General features: G+C 41.1%; 1 pseudogene; it reads right to left on the bottom strand.

Moving 5' to 3' along the window:
- Positions 1-5,642: 5,642 nt before the first annotated feature.
- LOC148017626 (uncharacterized) lies at positions 5,643-11,453 on the bottom strand (annotated as a pseudogene).
- Between the last annotated feature and the right edge of the window lie 2,738 nt (positions 11,454-14,191).

Here is a 14,191-nt window from a genome sequence, read left to right on the forward strand (position 1 = left end):
TGCTTCAGATTGAAAGGATACAAGTAGAAGGTCCATAGCTACCAGATTCATTTGAGGAGTTCTTTAAGCTTAACATGAAGAATCATGTTATGCAGGTTGACTCAATGCAGTGCATTCATATTGCTTTCTTAAGTTATTTCTTAAAATGTATATGTGCCAATGTTAAGCGCTTGTGAAACTTGTGTAGGCTTTTGTACACCTCTTGGATGGAGTGAAATCTTCAGATGTTGCAGAGAAGATGCCAAAGCTTACGTTTTCAGCCAAACTTGTGATTTATAGGTTAGCATCAAAACTATTTTTCTGCAAACTCTTCATCTTAAATGTAGTAGATATAATGGCACTTGAAAGCCTATTTATGTTATTGATTTTTCTATTCTAAGCTCCATGTGAAAGCTCAACGTTGGGTGGTTGGTTTATTATTATAAAACTATTGTCTTATATAAAGGAGATTGTGTGTCTAATTTTAATATTAGATTGCATGCATTTGCTTGCGTAATTGGCAAGAATGTTGCAGGTGGATACTACAATGTGTAGAAGAGAAGAGCCCGGATGTAGCTCCGCAATTCACAAGAGAGTGGATTGATGTTTGTGATGAGAACACTATGTATTCTCCATCATTATGTGAGAGAAAATTGACGGCATGGGAGGCAAGTGTTTGCCCTTGGTGGCTGGATTACCCTGTGGGGGTTATCCCTAAGCAAGAGAAAGATCTGCATGAGAGTAAGTACTTCAATCTATGTAAACATCTCATCGCTTTTGTAGCAATAGTTTTTGTACTCATGCATGGGAATCTAAGGGTAAATGATACTATGTAGGATTCAAGGAGGAATTTGATACTCATGAACCGCTTACCGCACCCACCACTGTAGAGGAGTAAGCAACCAAGGATACCAAAGGTGCAGAATGAAGTACTTAGGCTAGTGAAGCTAGCAAGGATGCTACACATGCCACCCAAGGTACTCAAGGTAATGCACATGCTATTGAAGCTACTACTAGAGCCACTACTACTCCCCTTGCTAGCATTGTTGACAAGAGAGGCAAAGGGCTTATGGGAGAACTAGACACCTCTACAGATCCAGGGAGAAAAAATGTGCCAGAGTCCTCTATGGCGCCCACCACCTCCTTTGTTGCAGATTCATCCCTTGGTCGAGAGAATTGGGAGAGGTGACCTGTGACCCGTTTAGTAGGTGAGAAGTCTTATATTAACTTGAAATTCATGTGCTTTATTGGTCGCCCATGAAGATAGTCGTGTATGATTATTAAAAATAAATTACTTTGAAATAATTGTTGCAGGGTTCCAGTATCAAACATATGTCGATGCTCTATTAGTGGATGTGACCAAAATTGATAGATTTTCCCTTGATAGGTAGACATGACAACTACATATTGCAAGAACATCAATTTACATGTTGCATATAGCATTGCATCATCGTTTACTTTGCATTAATGACTATGTTGTTTTGTGTATAGCATTAACAAGTTTTTTGCAACACAAAAGATGCATGTTTATAGCAAAGAGGCGGATTTTCCTACGAGCTTACTTGTGGATGCTCTAGGTCCCATCCCATTGGGTAAGTTATGCTTTCTATCACACAAGGTTTACATCAAACTCACTTCTCATATATCATAACGCCAATGTTGTTTTTAGAGGGCATGACTATTCCCAAGTGGAACACGTTCTCAAAGGGTCTAATTATGGGTTGTATGGACCTTGCTCGTGAGTATTTGGCCAACCGGGGATTCTTAGTCACTATGTGCTTAGCAGAGCATATAGGTGAGTTTATTACGGATGCAGCAAGAGTGGGGCTTGTGCTTCACTGCACTTGGACACTCATGTGTGACTCCAAGGCTTATCGACATCCCGTTACTAGAGAGGCAGTAAGATAATAAAGTTGGATACGTTGAACGTATGGTTGTATGTTCTAAATAAAGTTTGTGTTACATGCTTTAAATAAAAACATGGATCACTTATTCTATTTCCACTCGTGAATAGGTACTTGATCTTACTGTGTCTTTGGCATCGTGTTGGTCATGTTGTGCCTTGCTACGACAGAGAGGCTGGGGAGAAGATTTCAGAGAGATTGTTTCCAATGTATCATAGCTACATGATGGATGATTGTGTCTTTCCCATGGACGTTGATGGTGTCATTGTCAGAGGTGGAGCAGAGAGGTCTCATATTTTCTATCGGTAAGTAGTCTTGTATGTTTTTGCTCTCAGGTTACCTTGTATGGTATTTTCATTGTTTCTACTTGCATGGACACAAAGATTCTATATCTTGATTGGTGATATGGTTAGGTGGACACAAAGATCACTACTGCAAAAGCAATTTCCACAGAATGTGGTATTCTGGGAAATGGTGATGAGGCCATGAATCTTCTATGTTCTTTGGAGGCAGCACACAAGTGCAACATCCAGTCATGCAAGCAAGTGCATCCTTAACAAAGAAAGCAATGTTTGTGAACCAGCTAAAGAAATACTGACGTAGGCATTGTACTAGCTTGTCATGGTCTTGCTCTTCCAAACGGTGGGCCTAAAATTGTTTAAATTTGCATGGACCTGACATTGAGTGACAAAACCACCATCATCTTCACCTTCTTCATCCTTTTCCAAATCCTCAACCAGATCTATGCTGACCGCAATAGTCCCAGTGGTCTCTGGAGAAGGCTCTATCGAAACGGGCTCTTCTTGACTATGTCATCATTTCGTTGTTAGTGCATGTTTGCATCATGGAGGTTCCTAGCATAAATTACTTCAACACTGTGAGGCTACAATGGAAGCCATGGATGCTCTGTGCGATGGTTGCTCTACTGTGCTACCCACTGTTCTTGATGCCTGGTCAGTCCCAGTCTACTGGTAGCAATACACTAATAGTGTGCATGTGAAGACATCATGAGAGCCATGTGTCTACTACACCATGATTCATGCATAGGACATACCTCTCCTCCTATATGCAACTGTCTCGAGGTCTCCAACAATGTTGACCCCCTTCAATATGTCTCATATGCTGAACTTACCATTCTCCAAGCTTATTGCTATATGTTCATTGAGTGTGGTATCATGTCTTACCTTGTCACTCTTCCCATCCCTACCCTCAAGATGCAAACCGATCTCTCCCCCTTACTAAAATATCGTAGAATTCTTGAATCAAGGACACATAGTCCTCCCTTTTTGCTGAGCTGAGCATAGAACCTAATTTAATTGGCCGCGAACCCGGGGGGTCCACCTTACAAAATCATGGATATCACGTGCGTGCAAAGGCATATTTTAAAACCCCTCTGTAACCTTTTTTGCCCTATTTAATATATACCTCCTGTTATCTTTGTGGTATATTATAATAACCCTCCTGTAATTTTAAAATTTTAAGCTTATGCATTTCTCCCCCCCCTCCCTGTATAATTTACATTACAAGATCTTTGGTACTACGCAAGAGTGGATTGCCAGACCCGATGAAGAGAAGTCCCTAACTATGAAGAGAAGTGTTCAATGAGTTTCTAGATTGAGAAAGCAAAATGCCCAATGAATATGCAAAAAAATACACGTGTTAGATATGCAATTGAACTCTTGCTTGAAGAATCAACGACGAGTATCAAAATACAACTAGATGGTGGAGTTGGGAAGAATAAAGGGTTAAAAAAGTATTAATAGCCTCAATTGCACGAGCCTTTGTAAGACCTACAAAATTGAGAGATGTCTATGAGGATCCACCACTACCATATGCCCTTTTGAAGTGGGAAACAACTGAAAACAAAAAGAAAAGAGCGTAGTTGTCAAAATTGGAACCACATGCAGAGGTATATTATAGCCATCCCATCTAATAGAATGGGACAAAGAATAGATGGACAATAGTAGCTGCACTTAAGGAGAGAATATTTCCTTGAGAATAGGTCTGCTAGACCCATCCGATCTTTTTATTTCTAGTATATTCTCCAATCCATAAAAGACAAAATTGGCATGACTTTGAGAGGATTACAAAAGAACACCCTAACTGCTTGAACCACCCAATCTTTCATGAACCATTGGGTGAGCCAAGCTTCAACCATAGGTACACCCCTCAGAAGTCACAAATAGGCTTACTTGAAGAGATAAATAAAGAATGACAGTATTGCATGCTTCACCATATTGATTTGGTGTGATAACCTTGTAAGAGTATCATTTTATGACTCTATTTCGCACATATTCGCATGGCTCATAGGCTTTCAAACCATGGCAACTATGGCTTATGACCATGTGTGCAACCACTCCTTCCACAATTAAATATTATGCTATTCGGCTACACAAATGTTTCTATCCACAAAACTGTCCATTAGTAGAAAGATGGAAGACGCCAAATTTTTTTTTGATAGCTTAGTAACAGAAAAACAGGTCTACTCTCAACATTTCTGCTACACAACTTCATAATGCCAGACTGCATAGGGCTTGCATGAGTCTAGACTTTGCTTTAATAAAGTCTTAAAATAGACGTATTCTAGGTGACAATCTGGCACACTTGGGCACTAAGACCTTGCTTTGATAAATTCTTAAAACAGAACTATGCTAGGTGTGACAATCTAGCACATTTGGGTACTAAGATAGACATTGTCAGAGCTGCAATAATCATTCAGGCCCACTTCTAGCACTTAGTTCCAAGCTAACACAGCCTTTAAATGCAACCCATAGAGACATTTTCTAGCGAAGGACCCTCCAACGACACTTAGCTAGGTATTCAGAGAAAGACCATTCTTGTCCATGGGACATGTGTCGAGGCTTTTGCTGAATCGTCCAGGCCCATTCACTTGAGGCACTGGATGGAGAAGACATTTTATGTGAAAAGTTTCCTTAACATCGTATGTGGCACTTGAAAGCACTCGGTTCAAAAGTAATCTAAAAAACTGGCTCGTCTGATTGCAGATCTTTGTCAAATGTATTTGATACTGCAACTAGAGAGTGGCTTTCCAACCTTGACTGAGAACCTTCATTAGGACAAAGAAAAACACCTATGCAGGTTGAAATCCATGCTATTAGGGCCAATACAGCAATAAGAAGCAACTGTCCATCTTGTAAAACGTAGTGCGGTGAAACACATCAGCCCTTTGCATTGGGCATGCCATGGAGTAAAAAAATAATAATAAAGAAAGCGCAGCATTCCATATAGAGAAGAGAGGCAAGTGTGTCCTTGTGAGATCACTCCATAGTTCAACCCTTGATGCCAAGAGCTCGAAAAAGCAGGAGTCCCTACTCAGATTGCAAAAAGTTCTTCCTGTTCTTATGAGACACAAAGTAGAGGCCAACATTAAGAAAATGACGAGTGTATCAACACTGACATTTTGGTCACATCTCAACCACCCTCAGCATTTAGGGTATGAAGCTACAAAAATAATACGCTACTACATGGCAAAGACATGAAGACAATGAGGCTGCTAAATATAAATTTTTGACTTCAATATATTTCCTTGCATATGATTTGAGCACCAAAGAGAACTTTTTTATGCCACCAGCAGGCAAATGGGATAATCGGTACAAAGTTGACTTTGCATGCCAACGAACCTAATAAGGTATCACATGATACAACTCAAGGCAAATATGTTAGTTTTCTCACCATGCACCAGGAAGATTGTAGAGAGTATTACCTGCCTAAACATAGCGGTCACTAAAAAACTGCATTTCAGAAACCAAATTTGAAGCTGCCAACTTTGGCATCCATCACTGTGTCCCAAAATGAGCCAGCATTTCTTTGCTTAGCTTTTGCTGCAGCTTTACTCTCCAGTTCTTCAATAGAACCAGGAAACATCTGGACATACAAGCTCTTGAACTTGTCATGCAAATTTACACGGTCTCTTGTGCCTGATACCAGTTGAGCAGAATTTGGCCGCTTCAGAAAGTCTAATACATTGAGAAGATTGCTCCTGCTCAACAGTGTGAAAAATATCAAGTCTATGTTCATCATGAATCAGCCCAAGTTTACAGCAACGAAAAGTCTACAAAGAAAAGAATGATCATGGTGCTGTAACAGGTATAAAAAGAAATATGTTCAGCTACACAACTTTCGTCTAGTGGAAAGCTATCAATGCAAATCAACAGAAGAAGCTACCTTTGAGCTTTGTACTCCCATGAGCATGATCATATTGAAGCTTAAAACTAGATGGAACAATGGAGCTTTGTACAGATAGGTCTGCATTTTAAAAAAATGAAAAAGATAAGATGGAATCTAAAATATAACTGCCACTGACCTCCTTCACTTAGGCTCCACTTATTCTTGTGAAACTTTTATACCAAAGAAATACATAATACAAACAGTAAAGTGAACAATAGAGCTTACCTGGTCCTGTGTCTGTGTTACTGGCATGACTACCACTACCATAATCTTTTATAAGCCTCTCTTGAAGCTTCAGTTTTTGGAGTATTATATTAGAGGAGTGCTTATTTGCTTCCTTGTTGACCTCTTCGAGTTCGTCGTCACCTTCTGAAGGGGCAGATGCAGATACACCATCCCTCACAATGATATATGGTGTTTCGCGACTTTTTCGATCGAACTTCAGTAAGCGCTTGAAACCTCTTGCAGGTTCTTTGGGTGGAACGATCACTATTATAGACTTTTGAGAGGAGCCCAACTTCTTTTGTGAGTGAGTGAGATCCGTATCAGAAGAATACTGAACTCCAGAAGAATCCCGAGAAGCAAGACTTCCAACTGGGGACTCCACAAGGGTAGCAGCAGAGGGATTGAAGTAGTCAGGAATGATAGCGCCTAGACGCTTCAAACTTGAGCTAGCCGGAGAGGCAGCTTTCATAGGAGAGACTCTGGGCGCATATTGCTCTCCACTTGCTAGATTAGCACGAAATGACGCAGAACCACTTGCTGAGGATGCAATATGCACCACCTGGCCAGTACTCTCAGAGAGAAGTTGAGACAAAGTAGCACTTGGCACTCCCTTTCCAGCTGCTTCATCCCAAGGTGTGTGAGGTACAGAGTCTGGCTCAGATGCAAACTTACTATCGTGACGTTCATTAGTGCCCAATTCCATGGGAAATGAAACAATGTGACAACCCCTCTCAACGTGTGGCAATTTATCATCCTTCAAAAGTTCAGTAGCCTTGGCATCTTCGCATACAGCAAAGAAGCCACCATCTGAGTTATGAGTTACATCAACATCTGACAGCTCTAGAGTCTGTGCTTTCCCTTTCTCCTCCTCCTTGTAAGAAGATAAGGAAGCATCTGCAACTGGGGCTTCCACAGGAATGCATTCCCCATCGCTGGTGTCCATGACGCTCCTTGCAGATGCATGAGCCTCTTCATCAGAAATTCTTGTAGGAGTTCCTGGGACATCTTCGTCAGAACTCTTCACTGCTTCGGCCTTCAGTTTTGCAATCCCTGGCCCAGCACCAGGTCCAATGCCAGACCCTTTGCGCAAAAAGGGCTTCATTTCCTGAATAGGAGCAACAGAACTTTGCCTTATCTTGCTCATGATAGGAGCCTCCACTTTTATGTCAGTTTCAGTGCTCAAGAGGGAGAGGGAGACCTCCCCTTCAGGCATAGGAGATGGATCTGTTAATTCACCTATCACAAAACTCTGCCTGGTTTGCCTTGGTCGGGTCTTCTTCTCTACCCTTGAACTTCTTTTGGGTACACTGCCATTTGGTCCTGATTGTAAAGCCTTGCTTGCTCCTGGATGCTGAGCAGGAATCCCAGCATCCTTGGAAAGCACTATCGCAGAGCCCGACAACTTCCCTGGAGATGGTTTCATGTTTTCATTCTTCGGGTCTGAAAAGCAAGGAACCAAGGAGGAAAGAGAGTTCTCAAGGGCATTTGAGGAACTAGGGGTCCTCTGGACCAATGGCTTATCCCAGAGTTCCTCAAGGAGTGGTTTTAGGGGAGATGGAAACTATTCGTCTGGAGCTCCCAGGAGTGCTTGAGTTCTTTTGAGATGCATACACCGCCTTCTTTGCCCTATGAGCTTTTGGTGTCAATGCCTGCTCTTTCACCACTCGGGGTGTTAAGGGAGGAGAGGGAGGACTACTATCAGACCTCGAGTAATCCTTTGTCAACAATGGTTGAAGATTGCCATGCCCAACCATTCCATCCTCCTGCCAACAGATGTCAAATATTCATAACACATTAGAATCTATGGACAAAATCTCATGCCAAAACAAATTCAGCCAGATCTTTACCTGGAGTCTTTGCATATCCCTCAAGTTGGCCTAAAGGGCAAGCAGCTTGGCAGCACAAGCCTTGGCATGAGCTTTGTCATTGAGCTTGGCTGTTTGGGCATCCATCTCCGCTTTTCTACGCTCTAGAGTTTCCTCCATCAGTCTTAGTTTGGCTCATCTAGAGTACAGCTCTTAGCCTTTTCTTCACCATCGCTGCTGCTACTAGTGTCCATAACATGGTGTCTCTCTTTACTCTGGCGTTCAGAAAAGTAATTGATACTGCGAATCACGACCGACCCGGTCCGCTGGCTCCCAAATCGACCAACTTGAACCTTTTTTAAAGGAGAGGCAGACCACCTTCTAGGAGAAGCTCTTTGTGAAAGACCTTTGCTTGGGTACCCTTGCGGCGGTCTCATTGGGCTTACTGCTGCAAGCTCATCAGGCAGTGGCATTGGGCTTGTACATTGTGAAACTACAGCTTCATTTATAGCAGAACAACCCCCTCTTGTATCACAGTTATCATACACTTGTGAGGGACTCCAAGATACTCCTCCATCAGCCTCTTTGGTTGGATTTGGCAGCTTACTCTGTAACTTCGGCAAGCCATGCAGGACTGCCAATCTGTCAGACGCCCTCTCCTCTCGTGCGGTGAGCTCATAGAACCAATTGCAGGCTACACTGCAAGAAAAAATAGGAAAAAAGCAGCTGTAAACTTGGGCTGATTCAAATAGCTGCTCTCACTAGATACTCCTTGTTCCAGTTCATCAAGGCTGGCCACTTACATAATGCATCTGTTATGATTACTAGCTCATTCGGTTCTTCATAGTTTGTGATAAACTCCTGCACAGAAAGGTTGCTCCGCCTGTCAATGTTGTCCACTGAAAGCCACTCCTGTTTCATACTCAGGCTGCTGCACAGCCAGCCCAGCTCTAAAAAAAAACCAACCACCTGCTCTTGTGTTACAAAAGGATACCTTGATAGTGATATAAAATTTCACAGTGACTTGCAAACAACTGCTAGATCACATAGGGGTCGAATCTTCCAGTGAATTCACCAGATTTCTTGCTTCAACTAGCTGAACATAGAGATGGCCCATATACCTTGCTTCCGGATCACTGTCAAAAATACTTTTTAGAGATGACTCAACACAAAAATTAGTTATTGACATGCTAAATCAACAATTGAACAAAACAACTGATAAGAACCTTCACCATGTTGTCCTCTTAGATATTCTTGCATACTGGAGAGAAGCATTTGACAGATATTAGCCTATACAACTCACTTAAGAAGGAGGGTAATTCATTTATACCTGTAATCACCTGGAAAGACTGGTATAACTACCCGACTTGGCCAAACCAAAAGGTCCTTGAGAGCTGCTAGCAAAATATTATGTACATGCCCATTAATTCAACCGTCGAAGGCCTTAATCGTTAAAGGCCTTAATACATGCTGCTACGAACCTGTACTGCAAATATCAATAACACAATCAATTGCTACGTGAAACTAATCTGAATTTGGGCTACTATAAAACTAGAGTACTATACGAGATAAACCCCGTTCTTCCAAGAGACAATGGTTGGAATTTACCTGCTCTCCCAAAAAACATATAGTGGATGTCATTCAGCTCATGTCATTCCACAAAAAAACACTTCAATCCCACAAAAAACACTTGAGTCCCACAAAAATTCAGCTTATGTCATTCCAACTCCTTCCCAAAAAACACTTCAGTCCCACAAAAATCCAACTCATGTCATTCCAACTCCTCCCCACTTTGCAAGGTGGAGGATTCGTTGCCTGCAATCATATGAAAATGGAAAGAATAAGGTCACCTGTGTTATAACATGACTAAAACACAAATTACAACCAAATGGTTCCATACTTACATGATTTAAATAAACATCTAACCAGCAGACTTCAAGAAATCATTAAAGATTCGATAATCATTTTGATCAAGAACATATCTATCAGTAGCCTCATTGTATGTTAAATGTGCCAATGCAATAATTGACTCAATATCAACCATGTTTAAGTCTGTCACATCATAAGAGTATGTATGGTGTCCTTTCACCTTCTGATACCAACCAAGCTGAACCTCCATTTCTTGTGGTCGATCTACCAAGTCAAGACCTCGCTTGTAATCTACATACCTGCCACCTACCTTCTTTCGCATCTTTTGGACTCTTCCAAGATACCATGTACTATGAAGAGTTTGCATCTTCTTCAATTTTGTGGCTTTTCCATTTCTCTTGAAATTTGTGTCTCTGTTTCCACATGTGTCATCGTAGAAATAAACAGCACAATCTGACCCTATTCCAAAGAAATTTCCATTGGTTGTTGATGCTAATTTTCCTTCATTGCTGAAATACACTCCTTGTCTTACCCTTGTCAACCTATCTTTTGATAGTGTTGAGTTTCCATTGAGTTGACTCACCAAAGTAGACTTGAAGATGAATTTCTTGTCAACCTCCACCACGGGCGAGATAGTCTTGTTTTCATCCTCAATGCTTGCCTCATCTAGAATCCCATCCACCTCATGTCGAATCTCACTCAGAGCAATGACCTCGTCATCTCCGTCGCTGCCTTCAATGGGCCTATCTTCACCGCAAGGCTCCACAAAGTCATCGTGCTCATCGGCGTCACCCATTTCAGCATCTATCTTTGACCACATTGATTGTGTATCTATCCAAGGCTCTGTCCACCATTCAACTCCTTCGATTGTGCTAGGTTTGATCCCCAATGACTCACAAAGATCTTGTGCCCGCTTCAATCCCTCTTTCAATGCATCTATCAACTTTTCATCAGAGGAAACGCTCTCGTAATTCCCAAGATCTGCTTCCAAAATGCCTTCATGCTTGTTCAAATCCTTCCATATGTGTTCTTGTTTCTTATGTGCCCTTGAAAAAGTCACCCCATTTGATTTACATTCATGCACGGTAATCTTGTTCAAGCTTCCAACACAATGCAAAACATCTCCAAAATCAAATGCTCTTTCTTGCCCAACCATACCTCCAATCTTGCTGAAATAAATTTCTGCTGCATCCGATCCTGTGAGATGTAAAGGACACTTGAGATTTGGGAAGAAATCCCGAAACATCTTTATAAGTAGAACCACAAAATGACAAGAAAGCTGGGTATCTGTGTAAGCCTCTTTGCTAATGAAGTTTTTCTTAAGAGTGTATGTAGAATGATGATGAATCCATAATCTCCACAACTTGAAGAAGAAGACCACTTTACTAGCAAGCACCACACGCTCTCTCAAGTCTAAATGTGGAGACAAAAAAATGTCTATATAATCAGCAACAACCTGCAAATATGCCCCAGTCCCTTGCATGCTCCTCTCTTTTTTTTGCATTTCTATCATACATTTTTGAACTTGTCTAGAGACAATCACTTGGGCTGCTCTCCAATTTTGCGATCGTTTCGTTGTATATCTTCTTCTCGTAACTTGTGTTGATCGATAGAGAAATGATTATAGACCAAAGCAACATGATTGAGTGTAATCCAAACTTGTCCAATCGCTAGTTGTCAAATAGGACTATCAAGAGGGTTCACAAGCTTCTTTCCACAATGCACAAAATCTTGATCATGTAGTCCATACACATTGTCTCCTATGATTCTGCCTTTGAGTTTCCATCCATCCCATTTGATACCAAACTTTCTATCACTTTTTCCTAAATAGTCTTCAAGCATAAGCTTGCGACGTCTACTATCACCATCTGAAGCATGTCCAATTATTGGCCCTAGGCAATCCTTCCATTTTGCATTCCACATTTGCTCCACAAGACTCCATTGAGCTTTGATGAAATCGCTATCAAAGCGATTACAAGTGCAATGCACAACAAGAGCTAACCGTGGAAGACTCTCATGAAGCGGGTTGACAATGAGCAGTCTTGCATAATGTCCCACTACGTGATTTTGGAAGGCATCCACTATTGTCTCATATCCTTGTGCTCCATCTCCAACAATGATAACATCATTTGAGGAGCATTGATGATCCTCTCCCTTTCTTCCACAAAACCCAATTAGAGTGTCATCCTTCGCATTCCATCTGCAAAAACATGAAGCTCCACTTTAACATCTTTATTTCCATGGACTTGTTACATAAATAAATTTTAAAACTGAAGCGAAGAGAAATTCAACTAAGTTTTTACCTGATGCGACGCTTGATGGTTGTTTCATCTTCAACAATAATGAATGGCACCCGTGATGCTATTCCATGTTTGGACTTTACATCCTTGTATATCTTTCCAACCATATCAACGATATACTCATGCTCTCCGGATTGAAATTGAGTTGCCTTTCTTCCTTGCCTCCTTGTGGTTGACAAAGATGGCCCTCCAAGGTTTACACTTAGAAAATCATGCAAGCGCGGCCCACCCCATAGCTTTGCAACCTCAAAAATGAACTTGGAGGATTCTGCATATCTTTGCCCCTTTTTCGATCTTAATGCATTATTTGCAATGTCTTGAAGAAAAGCCCATAAAGCTAATTTGCCACCAAACTTTCCTTGCCTATGAGCCTCAATAATGTTATTGCAAAAACGTTGCACATCCTTCCTATTAATAGCCTCATAGTTTGCTTCTTTTAAAGACCTGATTCTCACTGAAAGCACCACAATCTTTGCCTTCAACCACCATAGTTTTCTCTTGGCCTCTCGCAAGTTTTTCTTTGTCTCAACTACAACGCTTTTAAGCTCTGCACCAGAAAGGTAATCCAATCGCCTTCCTCGACCTGTTTGCCTCTCTCCTCTTTTCTCAATTGCACTACCCTCCCAATACACTCTACCACGAAAATCAGCGCAAGATGGAATTTTCTTACAATACTCGCATGTGAAACTTTCAAACGGAATTCCAATTCTTGAGATCCGAAGACAGCACACATGCCTAAAGCATCCATCTATCCTGTATTCAACATCCCCATCATATAAAGTAGCTTTTGTATGTGGCTCACAAAACCACTCTTCACCCATCTTTAGGTCTTGGAGAAAAGGTTTTATATCAACCTCACTACCATTAACATCAAGTTTACACTCCCATAATCCCCAACACAGATTTAATAAATGAGAGCTTGAATCACCTGCATGGATGGAAGCCACCTCCGCATGCTCTTTGGTTGATACGAGGAATGCACCCAAAGTTTGTTGACATGGATCCTTTTCAAAATTCTTTTTAGGTCGCCCACTAGCTCCTGTGAAGAGAGAAGATGATTGCTTTATTGTGGTCTTCTTGCTCCATGCATTGATGTGAGATTTTGCATTGATATGTTGTGTTAGGATGGTCTGCAAATCTGAACCTTGAGGACATAGGTGCAGCCACTTCCCATCATATTTGCACACAACTTTGACACTATTTTTATCTTTGTAGTCATGTAAAGTTGCTTCAACCAACTGAAAATCAGCCCCTACATGAGGATACAAAATTTTGATAAGAGTTTAGAAACGTAGCTGACAATTGAATCTGATATGCACAAGCAAAAATCCTTAAAAAAGGAACCAAAATAAGGGACTAAGAATTGTCTTACATGATTCAACAAATATCTTTTACAAAAAAATATTACAATTTACAACATAAAACAAGAAGTTGATTCTTACCTTCATGAGTTCTATTGAAATTATTCATCTCCTCAATAGTTGCCAAGATTATTATTGCATCATCAGAATCATTCTCGTCTTTTGGAGTACTTCCATGAGAACCATGAGTAGAAAATGCATCAAACCTCAAACTTCGGTTAGATAAGTATCGTTTTTGATGTGCTTGACCATCTAGAATGTGAAATCTCATGAAGTTTGACAAGCATGAGTATGCGGATTGCTTGCCACTAGTCACTCCCAATCCATAAGCACTCCCACATTCATTGCACCACACTCGAATCAAAGGTTGGTCATTGACATCTTCCGTGATGAGCTGAAATTTATCATCTCTAGATGGCTTTCTCTCACTCAACTTCTTGAGGACCTTCTCACATTGGAGCTCCCAAATTTTGAGCGCTTCTTGTGTTACTAAAACACTCTTGAGCATGTTGACTCTCCCACCATGATCACCCGCTTCCCTTATTTGATCGCCCTCTTCC

The sequence above is a fragment of the Lygodium microphyllum genome, chromosome 22 (genome assembly GCF_053477565.2).
Source record: "Lygodium microphyllum isolate KBCC chromosome 22, Lygodium_microphyllum_v1.1.10, whole genome shotgun sequence".
Lineage (NCBI taxonomy): Eukaryota > Viridiplantae > Streptophyta > Polypodiopsida > Schizaeales > Lygodiaceae > Lygodium > Lygodium microphyllum.